We start from the raw sequence: 14,849 nt of genomic DNA on the forward strand, positions 1-14,849 counted from the left end.
ACAAGATGATAATCAAATGACTTTGCTTGGCTGTGTATTAGATAATTTCAATGTTTTCTCTAATTTTTCTTTGATTTGCAGTGAAAAAAAGACTTGATATACACCTTTTACTTGGTACACAGGAATCTAAGAGATTAATGAAATGTTGTGGACCTGAACAAGCTTAGAACCTGGTGTGTGCAACACTCACAATCTGCTGAGAGTCCTCAAGATCCTGTCCTGCTGTCCCAGGGTTGTTCTCTGGAATTCTACTTCTAGAGAGATGTCCCCAATAAGCACAGGTGTGAGGGCATCTTTACATGTGATTACGCACAGAAAGCTCAGGGCATTGAGCCCATACAAAAGTGCTTCAATGGTGCTGTGTGCATGGGAAACCCTGAGTGGGACTGGCCAGCACAGTTGGCAGTAAGTCAGAGTTTTGGACATAGTGGTTTGGACAAAAATATTTTTCACACCATAGACTATACTAGTCTAAGTATCAATTGTGGGGGTCGATATGCTGCCCATATTTGTGTAATCATGTTGGATTTCCCTTTAAAATCGCTGGAGCCCAACCAAATGGTAAGCATTTTTTTAAAGCTTTTTTTACCTAAAATCAAATGTTGTTCTTTAATTCAGACTCCAATCCTGCCTGTCTACAGCACCACTATGTTTGTTTCCTAATCCACTGATACCAGACTCCAGCATGTTATTCTATAATGATGTTACTCATTGGCTTATCTGCTTGACAGCTATGTGACTTTATTAACAGATTATTCATTTGCACTTGTTCTCCTATGCCCTTACTCAGATGCCTGCCCCAACCTCAGCCTTTTAAACTAGTGAGTCAGCACCTCGCTCCATTTTCACTTGAGCAACAAACTCTGTTAAGCTCGTATGTAATGGAGTTATAAGGGAGCCAGTAGAGAGTCAAATGCACTGACTTTTTAAAAGGCAATTAAGAGAGATTAAAAAATAATATGAAGATCTCCAGAATTATGTGGCAGTAGAATAAACTGCACTTCTTCAATTACTGTAGGGTGAAGCAGTGGTAGCTGAACTCAAAGTCCCACTGCCAGATTTGCTAGTGATTACATGTTATACTGCATGCTCATAATTCTTAAATCATAATTCTCAAAGTATTGTAATCGATGAAGTCACCTACATTCACATTAGGGGATTTTATTGTTGACTGTCACAATAGCCTTAATGCAGTGGAGTGGTCACACACAAGTTAGATTAGATATTCACCTTCTAAGCCAACTTCACCATCCGACTTATCCAAGGGACTAGTGGTGGCCAGCTGGAACTTTGAAGATAACTGGAAAATGTGCTCTGGAATATACTGTATCTCACAAAAGTGATTACACCCCTCACCTTTTTGTAAATATTTTGTTATTTATTTTCATGTGACAACACTGAAAAAATTACACTGCTACAATGTAAAGTAGTAAGTGTACAGCCTGTATAACTGTCAGGATGAATCAGTGGCCCAATACACAGAACTAAGTCAAACACAGACAAAAATAACAAACAGTAACAATGTATTACCGTGCCTTAGAATGGCTGGATTTAACGTAATAGAATAACCAGACACGAGCCAAGGTCAGGAATACAGAAAAGAAACAAATACGATAAAAACAAAGCCAAAGGGTCAGGGATACAAGAAATACGCAAAGTCAAGACAAGCCAAGATCAAAAACCAATAAACAGAATCAGGAATGCGCTCTCGGATAACCAACAAGACGGAAACCACGACAGGGCACTGAACAACTGCAGGTTTGGGTTTAAATACCCAGTAAACACTGCTAATGGCTAATTTGGGTCCCATGACCCCCAGAACTAGTGATGTCATGATGGGCGGCGTTATTACTGCCTTGCAGTGGCCGGCTTCCTTGCTAACGCTGGACATGGCCTCTGGAGCTAAGGTGGGGAACTTCTCCCTCCTTTAGTGTGACTGCATCGATCAGATGCTGTCACATCGCGGTGCCGAACGGCCACCGTGATGGTGTGACCGCCCTGATCAGATGCGGTCACATTGAGATGCCTATCGGGCACCGTGACAGTACCCCCCACACAAATACTGCCCACTGGGCGGGCAGGACCAGGCTTATCAGGGTAATGGAAAGAGCGAAGAAGGCATCCAGCATGAATGTCAACAGCAGGTACCCATGAGCGTTCCTCGGGACCATAACCTTTCCAATCCACCAGATGCTGCAAAGAACCACTGAAGAACCTGGAATCCAAAACAGAATGGACTTCGTACTCTTCCTGACTTGCAACCACCAAGGGAGGGGAAGGCACGGAAGGAGCAGTGTATTTATTGCACATAAGTGGCTTCAATAAAGAAACATGAAAAGTACAGGGTTTTTGAAGGTTGGCAGGAAGGTAAAGGACATAAGACACCGGATTAATCATACATGACACACGGAAAGGACCAATGTATCTAGGAGCGAACTTTATAGAGGGTACCCTGAGTCTAATGTGTTTAGTGGACAGCCAAACCCTATCCCCTACTTGATATCAAGGTGCCGCACTAGGTCTATTATTAGCATGCTGCTTAAAATGGGAAGCAGGTCCAGGTAAGGCAGTATGAACTAGATCCCAAGTTTTAGAGGTCAGATGTTCATCCAGAGTGGAGATATCGGTATCAGAGAAAACAGAAGGTAATACAGCAGGGTGGAGACCATATACAACATAAAAAGGACTAAGTCTGGAAGAGTCATGCGTAGCGTTGTTCCGGGCAAATTCTGGGAAGCGTTAACGAAACATAGAAATTCTTCCAGAGACTCATTTGCCCTTTCAGCAGCCCTGTTAGTTTAAGGATGATAAGATGTAGAAAAAGACAGGTTGATACCCAATTATTTACAAAAAGATTTCCAGAATCAAGAAATGAATTGAGAAACAATGTTTTGAGTAGCCTCACTATTTCCTTGATTAAAATCTGAGCAAGATCTTGTGAAGAAGGTACATTTTTAAATGGGACAAAATGGGCCATTTTAGAGAATCGATCGATTACCATGAGTTTAGTGTTATATCCCTTGGAGACAGGCAACTCCACAATGAAGTCCATGGCTATATGAGACTACGGTATGAGAGGCATAGGCAGCTGTTGTAACAACCCACATTTCACTTTATGCGGAACCATAGAGATAGCACAAGTCTGGCAAGTATTGACATGAGTGATAACATCGACCTTAAGAAATGGCCACCAGAACCTTCTGGTTACTGCTGAAATGGTTTTATTTGTACCTGGATGCCCAACTGTAATGTTATTATGAGACACAGTAAGAATTGCCCTTCTTTCAGTTTCAGGAACGAACTGGAGACCTAAAGGTTGATTACTAGGTGCCTGAGGTTGAGCCGCGAGTATGACACCAAGAAGAGGTGTGGACAAAGAGAGGACAGTGGATGCCAAAATACATTCAGGAGGAATAATAGTAGTGTTCTCTTGCTCCGGTTCTTCCTCCATCTCAAATTGCATAGATAATGCATCAGCCTTTATGTTCCTAGTACCAGGCCTATAAGTTATAATATAATTGAAACGAGAAAGAAACAGTAATGATTTAGCCTGTCTGGATGACATTCTTTTAGCTACCCTGATATATTCCAGGTTTTTATGATCGGTTATGATAATCAGGGGGTCTTTGGATCCTTCCACTAGATGTCTCCACTCCTTTAGTGTCAATATGATAGCCAATAGCTACCTGTTACCTATGTCAAAATTTCTTTCCGCTGGGGATAGCTTTTTAGAAAAGAAGCCACATAGGTGCAGGGGTTTGTCATGACTTTCTCTCTGGGACAGTATAGCACCAACCCCTGTTTCAGAGGCATCTACTTCTAATATGAAAGACCTGCTGGGATCAGGATGAGCAAGTATAGGGGCTGAAGTAAATGAAGCCTTGAGTTGTTCAAAGGCATTAATGTCTTCTCTTGGCCCATTTACTTCACCAGCAAATCCCTCCTGTCAGTGCCAAGAATAAAGACAGACTCAGGCTCCAGGGCATTCAGCCATGCTGCCCCTACCTTCTGGAACCCTTTACCGTGCATAATCAGAGAGGCACCGTCCTTTGAGAAAAAAAAAAAAAGCTAAAGACCCCCACCTCTTTCATCAGACATTCAGTCCGCTCATCTGACCTTCAGAAACTCCTAACTTTTATGTCTTTATGTTTATTTTTTTGTAAAGTGCTTATATGCATATAAGACGTGTATATAATGTGTGTGTGTGTATATTTAGACATGTGCAATTCGTTTCGGTCCGAATGAAAATTCGTCCGAATTTCGGGCAATTCGGACATTCGGGTGCTTTGCGCGTCGCGGGTGGGGGCTCGGGATGGGGACCCTATTTTTTTTTTTTTTAACAGTGAGCATCCACAGGCTTCTCACTGTTTAATAGACATGCCCCTACTCGCGATATAGCGAGTAGGGGCTAAATTTACTAATACTAAGTAACTTTTGGTAGATAACTCCCTAATATCGTGGGAATTAGGGAGTTATCTACCAAGCAGCTGCAAGAGAAGTCCCGAAATGCCGGAGTTCCGAAGTGCCGAAGTTGCCAAAGTTCCGAAGTCCCGAATTTGGAATGCCGAACCGAGCCGAATATTTTCCTCATGCACATGCCTAGTATATATACATATACACACACACACACTTTTATTTCCTATATATATGTATAATATATTATAATTAAAGCATTTTAGAATATATTATACATATATAATGCATATATATGATTTCATTATAAGTGTATTTTGAAATATATATGTATATATCTCAAAGTACACTTATAATGAAATCATATATATGCATTTTATATGTATAAAATATTATAAAATGCTTTATTTATTTTATAATATATTATACATATATATGTAAAATATATTTATTAAATTTTTTTTTACTTTTTAGCAGCGTGGGGCAGCTCAGACAATCCCCCTGCTGGTAGCTCCTAGACTCCTATTGCGGCGATGTGATCATGGTGAGCTGCTGCATGGGGACTGCTGGGGTCTCTGGCAGTTCCCCCCCCGACCATGATCACTGCGGATCGCCAGTCTACATAAGTCAAGGACAACATTTTTTTTTTTGTCGGCTGTATGTAGTACGTCCACGGTCGTTAAGGGGATATACATAGATATATATATATATATATATATATATATAAAATTTGATTCTAAGTGTATTTTAATATAAATATATATATTAATATCAAAATACAGTTAGAATAAAATTACATATATATATATCATTTTTTAAAAAGTATTTTTACAATTTATTTTTCACCAGAACTTCACAGGTTGCCACTGGGGTCCTCTTCCACTCCTCCATGACAACATCACAGATCTGGTGGATGTTAGAGACCTTGTCCTCCCCCACCTTCCATTTGAGGATGCCCCACAGATGCTCAATAGGGTTTAGGTCTGGAGACATGCTTTGCCAGTCCATCACATTTACCTTCAGCTTCTTTAGCAAGGCAGTGGTCATCTTGGAGGTGTGTTTGGGGTCATTAACATGTTGGAATACTGTCCTGCGGCCCAGTCTCCGAAGGGAAGGGATCATGCTCTGCTTCAGTATGTCACAGTACATGTTGACATTCATGGTTCCTTCAATGAACTGTAGCTCCCCAGTGCTGGCAGCACTCATGCAGGCCTAGACCATGACACTTTCACCACCATGCTTGACTGTAGGCAAGACACACTTGTCTTTGTACACCTCACCTGGTTGCTGCCACACACGCTTGACACCATCTGAACCAAATAAGTTTATCTTGGTCTCATCGGACCACAGGACATGGTTCCAGTAATCCATGTGCTTAGTCTGCTTGTCTTCAGCAAACTGTTTGCGGGCTTTCTTGTGCATCATCTTTAGAATAGGCTTCCTTCTGGGATGCCGTGCAGACCAATTTGATACAGTGTGCGGCGTAGGGTCTAAGCACTGACAGGCTGACCCCCCACCCCTTCAACCTCTGCAGCAAAGCAATGCAGCAAAGACAACCACTGGATATGACGCTGAACACGTACATTCAACTTCTTTGGTCGTCCATGGTGAGGCCTGTTCTGAGTGAAACGGCTGTATGGTCTTGCCCACCATGCTGCAGCTCATTTTCAGGGTCTTGGCAATCTTCCTAGTCCACCTTTATGTAGAGCAACAATTCTTTTTTTCAGATCCTCAGAGAGTTCTTTGCCATGAGGTGCCATGTTGAACTTCCAATGACCAGTATGAGAGAGTGTGAGAGCGATAACACCAAATTTAACACACCTGCGCCCCATTCACACATGAGACCTTGTAACACTAGCGAGTCACATGACACCGGGGAGGGAAAATGGCTAATTTGGACATTTACACTTACGGGTGTACTCACTTTTGTTGGCAACGGTTTAGACATTAATGGCTGTGTGTTGAGTTACTTTGAGGGAACAGCCAATTTACACTGTTAAACAGACTGTTAAACAGGCATGTCATAATGTCAGGACAAACCAGTGGCCCACCATGCAGAACTAAGTCAAACAAGGACAAAAATAACATACAGTAACAACGTATTACGGGGCCTTAGAATGGCTGGATTTAACGTAATAGAATAACCAGACACGAGCCAAGGTCAGGAATACAGAAAGGAACAAATATGATAAGAACAAAGCCAAAGTGTCAGGGATACCAGAAATATGGGAAGTCAAGCCAAGCCAAGATCAAAAAACAATAAACAGAATCAGAAACGCGCTCTCGGATAACCAACAGGATGGAAACCACGACAGGGCACTGAACAACTGCAGGTTTGGTGTTTTAAATGACCAAGTAAATGGCTAATTTGGGTCCCATGACCCCAGAGCATGCGTGCACGGTGCAAACGTGACGCTGCACGCACGTTCGCGTCACCAGTGACATCATTATGGGCGGCGTTATTAATTAGCGCCAACTTCCAGCGGCCGGCTTCCTTGTTAACGCTGGACCTTGCCGCTGTTAAGAGCTGCATGGAGGGGGAGGTACTGGATTTAAGGTGAGTAACCTCTCCCTCCATTGGTGTGACCACACCGATCTGGTGCGGTCACACTGAGGTGCCTATTGGGCACTGTGATGATAACAGTGTAAATTTGCTGTCCCCTGAAAATAACTCGCACAGCCATTAATGTCTAAACCATTGGCAACAAAAGTGAGTACACCCCTAAGTGGAAATGTCCAAATTAGGCCCAAATTGTCAATATTCTGTGTTGCCACCATTATTTTTCAGCGCTGTTTTAACCCTCATGGGCATGGAGTTCACCAGAACTTCACAGGTTGCCACTGGGGTCCTCTTCCACTCCTCCATGACAACATCACAGATCTGGTGGATGTTAGAGACCTTGTCCTCCCCCACCTTCCATTTGAGGATGCCCCACAGATGCTCAATAGGGTTTAGGTCTGGAGACATGCTTTGCCAGTCCATCACATTTACCTTCAGCTTCTTTAGCAAGGCAGTGGTCATCTTGGAGGTGTGTTTGGGGTCATTAACATGTTGGAATACTGTCCTGCGGCCCAGTCTCCGAAGGGAAGGGATCATGCTCTGCTTCAGTATGTCACAGTACATGTTGACATTCATGGTTCCTTCAATGAACTGTAGCTCCTCAGTGCTGGCAGCACTCATGCAGGCCTAGACCATGACACTTTCACCACCATGCTTGACTGTAGGCAAGACACACTTGTCTTTGTACACCTCACCTGGTTGCTGCCACACACGCTTGACACCATCTGAACCAAATAAGTTTATCTTGGTCTCATCGGACCACAGGACATGGTTCCAGTAATCCATGTCCTTAGTCTGCTTGTCTTCAGCAAACTGTTTGCGGGCTTTCTTGTGCATCATCTTTAGAATAGGCTTCCTTCTGGGATGCCGTGCAGACCAATTTGATACAGTGTGCGGCGTAGGGTCTAAGCACTGACAGGCTGACCCCCCACCCCTTCAACCTCTGCAGCAAAGCAATGCAGCAAAGACAACCACTGGATATGACGCTGAACACGTACATTCAACTTCTTTGGTCGTCCATGGTGAGGCCTGTTCTGAGTGAAACGGCTGTATGGTCTTGCCCACCATGCTGCAGCTCATTTTCAGGGTCTTGGCAATCTTCCTAGTCCACCTTTATGTAGAGCAACAATTCTTTTTTTCAGATCCTCAGAGAGTTCTTTGCCATGAGGTGCCATGTTGAACTTCCAATGACCAGTATGAGAGAGTGTGAGAGCGATAACACCAAATTTAACACACCTGCTCCCCATTCACACATGAGACCTTGTAACACTAGCGAGTCACATGACACCGGGGAGGGAAAATGGCTAATTTGGACATTTACACTTACGGGTGTACTCACTTTTGTTGGCAACGGTTTAGACATTAATGGCTGTGTGTTGAGTTACTTTGAGGGAACAGCCAATTTACACTGTTAAACAGGCTGTACACTTACTACTTTACATTGTAGCAGAGTGTAATTTCTTCAGTACTGTCACATGAAAAGATATAATAAAATATTTACAAAAATGGGAGGGGTGTACTCACTTTTGTGAGATACTGTATATACTGTATATCTGGTATAGATGTACTTACTCTCTGCAGAAGTCTACAGGAAACAAATGTGAAAGGTAGATATTCGAACTGACACAGCTAAGCTTCTGGGCTTTGTTTTCTTATAGTTACTTAGTTACATAGGAATCTTGGTTGAAAAAAAAGACTTAAGTCCATCATGTTTAACCTGCAACACATCTGTTTTGCAGTTGATTCAAAAGAAGGCAAACAACCCAGGGCTCAGTCTCATAAAGGGCTGCTGGGCAATGTGTGAGCCTGGAGCTCGGGCTCTGGGTGTGAGGCTCTTCTTGAACCGGGAGTGAGATCTAAATATCTGCCTGCTCGGCCCTGTGACCCCTCATTTCGCTTAGGGAGTGTTGTAGTTTGTACCAATATCTGGTACAGACCAGTTTAAGAGCGCCCTTGTGGTCCACTGGTGCTTCTCATTGACTCTAGAAGTGGTAGATTATGGAGCTCCCCCACTGGACCACCCAGGGTTCCAGCTTACTGTCCACTGGACCACCAGGGAAGGTAATATATATATATATATATATATATACACATATATATATATATATATATATATATATATATACACACACACATACATAATACATATTTTTATATATATTTGTGTACGGGATTATGGAAGGGGGCGCACATTTAAAGTGAGTGTAGTTTTGATAAATAAGAGTCGGTTGAGGTGTGCCGAAACCGACGAGAGGTTAGACCTGCAAAAAGAGGGTCAAAAAGTATGTAACGTTTTTATTTATTACAACAATAACATTATTTAGACATATTGTAGAAAGCGAGTCTGATTTCTTTCTCTGGGTTTGGAATGTACCGGTTGTATGCTGAAGATTTCCAGCGTCCCATTTTCTTTATGATATGTGCTGGAACTTGACTACTTGAGGCTGCAGTGGCGGCCCCGATACAGAATGAATGACCTGAGAAGGAATTTGGATTGAGGCCGAGTCTAAGTAACAATGAACGTATGTATAGCATGAACTGTTTAGTAGTAAGTGGCTTTCCTTGTAGGGACAACAAAGGCAGTTCTGGATTTCTAATCTGCTGACTCATTGTCAAATTATCCAGCACTTGAACTGGGCACCATTTAGAACCGGTAGGGAAATACTTAATCTCCACTCGGGGCCTGCTTGGTTTGTTTTTGTACGGGGGTCGCTAATACGTAATGATCATTTACTTTAGTTAAGTTTCTCTGTTTAAGACAAATGTCCGTGTCAGATATCTTTTCTACTGAAAATTCTTTGGGCCTTAGAAACCTGAAAAATGCCAAATAAGCTGCTGATTTAATAACCAGGTTAGTGGAACATTCAAAAGGACTTTTGTCTAATAACTTGGTGATTTCTTTAAAGATGTTACTATCTATGGGGAGTCTTTTAAGGGATTTGGGGGGTTTTAGTCTCTGGATACCTTTTAGAATGTTTCTAATTGGGTATGTTCGGGTAAAGAGTAAGCATGAAGTGTTGTATCCCCGTCAAGTATAGCTTGATGGTATTGTAGGCTAGTTTTAACGAGAAGTGGCAAAAAGTTGTAAATGCAACCATGGTTTCTACAGAAAAATTATTTATTATGTTAAAGTCACAAACACATTTTTTGAACAAGTCAAATGCCCTACTATATGCTTTTTTAGTGTTCACTGACAAACCTGCTTGAGCGAGAACTCTACTGTGAGCTAATAATTGGTTTAAAGCATGATTAGGTCTTTGAACTACGGAGAAGTTTTGGGTTGCTTGTTCGCTGTAGGGTGCAGTCTGAAACATTCCTGCAAATTAAAACGTGACAAAGCGTCAGCTGCGTTATTGAAAACTCCTGGAACATGCATACAACAAATGTAAAACTGCAATTTTGCTGCCAACCATGTGAGTTTCCTTACGAGATTCATAATTGACAGGCACTGAGAGCGGCCTTTGTTAATTATGTTACAAGCTGTTAAGTTATCAGAATAACACCTAACTGCTTTACCCCTCCAATTTTCTCCCTAAATGTGTGCTGCTGCCACTATGGGGAAGATCTCGAACAATGCTGAGGTTTTGTCAAAGTTCTCTAGTGTAGCTGTTTCAGGTGGCCAACTGTCAAATACCCATTCGTCCCCGAATATTGCAGCGTACCCGATAGTAGCTGCAGCATCTGTCCAGATAACCGGGGAATCGTCAGAGATGGGGGGAATGAATAATGACCTACCATTCCATGAGGATAAAAATTCGATTCCACATTTTTAGGTCAGCCCTTGTAGGATCGTCTAGATTAATCTCAGTGTCGTCGTCAGGGAGGCCGTGTAGGAGAAAAAGTAACCTAGAGATGAAAGACCTGCCTTGAGGGATAATCCTCATGGTGAAGTTAAGAGAACCCAAAAGAGACTGTAACTCCTTCCTGGTGCATGACCCGTGATTGGTGCAGGTGTGAATGTGATTTAGAATCCTGTCCACTTTGACTTGAGGGAGGCTAGCTTGCATGGTTACAGAATTGAGTGTGATACCTAAAAAGGTTATTTCTGTACTGGGACCTTCTGTCTTATTTGGGGCTATCGGAACTCCTAATTCCTCAAACAGGGAGAGTGCCCTTTTTAGACTGCGTGGTATGCAGTAGTGAGGTTCAATGTACAGAAAATCATCGAGGTAGTGAATTACTACTGGGCACCTGGACTTGTTAAGTAGTAGCCAATTCAAAGTTTCTACGAATATGTAGAACATTTTAGGGCTACTTTTAGAGCCGAAGGTCAGCCTAGTTGCAAAATAGTATTTCTCTTCCCACTTAACGCCATGTAGGTGCCAGAGCGACTGCTTAATTGGTAGCAGTTTGAAAGCATTTGAGATATCCGTTTTGCTTAACCAGGCTGCCTTACCAAAGTTGAGGACGGCTTGAATGGCATCGTCTATTTTAGCATATTGTAGTGAGAAGTCTTCTGAGGGTATAAGGGAATTTAAACCGCCATATTTGTAAGCTAGTTCCACCAGTTTGTGCAGATATAGATCCAGCTCTTCTCTACGGTGTGGGAAAGAGGAGCAAATTACATCCCTATATAACCCAAAAGCTAAGACGAACTCAGGAATATTTAGCTTCTTATTGCGCCTAGGGTCTCTGGTTTTCATTACCACGGATATATCTTCGAAAGTATAAGATCTGTTCTCGATTATATCCTGTGAGGCAATGAGGAGGGAAGCTAGATTAACATATTTCCCTTCTAGTATGTCCCATTTTAGATTTTGTGGAATTAAATGTACTGGATTAATAATATTAGTTGTTTTGGCAGGAATAGGAGTGGAGTTACCTCCTGAGCCGGTTTCTGGTTGTCCTAGTGGAATTAGAACTTCCGGAATGCTAGTCTGACCCATGGCTTCCAGGTTATCTAACCTGTTGTTTATAGTAGCTACAGAAGCTACCAGAGAGGTCATCTTACTCCTTAGTTCTGCCAATCTGTTCTGTATTGTACAATCAGAACTAGGGCCTGGTAACTCATTCACATTTTGGGTGTTAAGTAAACGGAAAAGTTCGGCTTTCCGGGCAGTAGCGGGAAAGGGAATGTTCCTTTTATTCAGTTCGGCTGTGATTTTTGGAACAGTCCAGGATCTGTAGCTGGATGTCGTACTGGGCTGTCTTGGCTGAGTGCCAGGTCTGGACGGAGTGCTGGCAAGTGATAGTTCATCGTCTGGTACAGAAGCGTTAGACATGCTATGGGCGTGAAAGGAAACGTTCCGGTTAGAAAAGATATATATTTTTTTTTTATGTGTGAGTGCTGGCTGACTAGCTAGTGCCATTCCATGGTGAAGCAATTACGCTAGGTTGGTGACTGGTGAGGCCCTGCTAGGTGCCAAGCGGCTTGAGAGGCTCTATCTATGAGTTGGCGCGAGGGGATTTCGTGGCCACCGAGTGTTGTGGCGGGGTGTTGGCCTCTCGGTGAATAGTAATCATAAGATAGAATGGGGGTGACAGGTGAGGCCCTCTCTATACCACATGCGAGGCGGCTAACTATGATTTGGCCCGAGGGGCGTAGTACCTCCGAATTGAGGATGAGTGTTGGCCTCGTGGGACCACTAACCTAAGCCGAAGAAGCCGGGAGGAGACTACCGCTATTGGGCTCCTAAGACCCTGACAGCCAGCCATGTCTAAACTGGAGGGGAGAATAATATGCGAGACTAAACGTATTGCTTAAGATGCTCGTTATCCTTACCTGTACGTGAATTAGTGACGAGTACTTGAGATGACCTAAGGAGCTATTTATATCTGTTTTAACCGGGGCGGCTTTACCCAGGCTGATGCCCCGATTTGCAGAGAATGGACGCAGGAGGAACTGAGAGAGAAATAAGAGAAAAGAGAAACAAGCAGTTTTATTAGTTTATAACTCTGGCGGGTCCGTATATAAATTAGATTAATTGTAGTATTAAATTATCCGTTTATTACCAGAACATTTCTTTAAGTTAAACCATTAAATTATAACGTTTTGTGACTAAACTGTGCCCACATTAAGACGATTGAGTTTACTAAGTCTACTAGTTTGGGAATGTAGAAGAGAGGAGTGAAATAGAGTTTTAAAGGAAGGAAATATTACTAACCAAACCGTAGTTATGTAATTCAGCTTAATTGAAAGTAATGTATCCTGAAAGTTTATCCCTAGAATTGAAAGGAGAGTGATTTCAAAGGTAAATTCCATGATTTAACATCTTAGTATCAATGAAACAAGATAACAGACGAATTTGGAATTAACATATACCTAGATTAACCCAAAAATTCCTGTGAATTATAGGCGCCAAGATGCTTAACATTGCTTGCTGCATACCATGTATTACACGAAATGTAATTTTAATACGAATGATTAGCCGAACAAGTACGTGAATATAAACTCATGACTATGTATTAAAGAAAATGAAACATGCGAACAGAGGTGACATGAATAGGCTTTTAACGAAATATTTTATACAAATGATTTCCCGATCATTGGTTTGAGCCGAAATGTATTAGTACGTTTCCATGAATTATAACTCAGTATAGCAGCTGACTGAAACGCATGAAAAGTGCTTTTTAGACGAATGAGCCTGTTAGAATCGGTGAAATGACTTACAGTTACAGTAGAAACTCGACAAATGCCTCTGTTCGTGTGTTATACTCACGAATTACTAGCGATGCTCTTTCCTGATGGTATTTTGGGTGCGTCGCGTAAAAATGACGTCAGAAGTCTCTGTGAACCGGAAGAAAAGGCGTGAATTTCCAGAATCGATGAAGACAGGTAAGCAAGGGGTTTGCTGGGTTTATATAGGCCTTAAATCCCTCCCACAACTTCATGCATACACCTTCTATATATATATATATATATATATATATATATATATATATATATAAATATATATATATATATATATATATATATATAGTGTGTGTATATATATATATATACACACACACACACTCTTCCTCCCCCTCATAAAACTTTCCCCCTTCTCCATACACAACACTCAGCCACTACATACTCTTATACATAACAATCAGTCACAAAAACAGAGTCAATGACACTAGAAGTTAACCCAATCTACCCCTGGGCAACCTAAATCTGCCTGTGAAAGCATACTATTTGTTCCATTTTACGTATTGATTGATGGAGACAATATATATCCTGGTGACTATTTTAAACTTGTGCATTTAGTTATAAACTAATTGCTACTTGTCCAAATTTTGAGTGATTGGTGGGTTACTCCAAACTGCCATGTGGATGAATAGCAAAACAGTTTGATTTGATTCAGGATTTGGAGTTCCGCTTGTGGTGCCAAAAAATAGAGGTGATTGATGGGAAAAAATGATTGATGGTTAGGGGACAGCCACTAAATTTTGCTTTTATTCATAGATCAAGTGAGGAGTTACCAATATGGAAAAGAAGGAAGATCATTAAAATAAATCTACCGAATATACTCGAGTATAAGCCGAGTTTTTCAGCACATTTTTTGTGCTGAAAAACCCCAACTCGGCTTATACTCGAGTCAATAGTCTGTATTATGGCAATTTGCATTGCCATAATACAGACAATGGGGCTGTGGGGTCTGCAGAGATGTTACTTACCTCTCCTGCAGCTCCTGTCAGCTCCCTCCTCCTCCCCGCCGTCCGGTCAGCACCTCGGTCAGCTCCCAGTGTAAATCTCGCGAGAGCCGCGGCTCTCACGAGACTTACAGTGGGAGCTGACAGAAGAGCTGACCGGACGGCGCGGAGGAGGAGGGAGCTGACAGGAGCTGCAGGACAGGTAAGTTACAGCTCTGACAGCCCCCCTCTCCCCCACACTGAACTACCAATGCCACTGGACCACCAGGGAGTAAGAGCCCCCCTCCCTGGCCAGCTAGCA

The sequence above is a fragment of the Pelobates fuscus genome, chromosome 12, assembly GCF_036172605.1.
Source record: "Pelobates fuscus isolate aPelFus1 chromosome 12, aPelFus1.pri, whole genome shotgun sequence".
Lineage (NCBI taxonomy): Eukaryota > Metazoa > Chordata > Amphibia > Anura > Pelobatidae > Pelobates > Pelobates fuscus.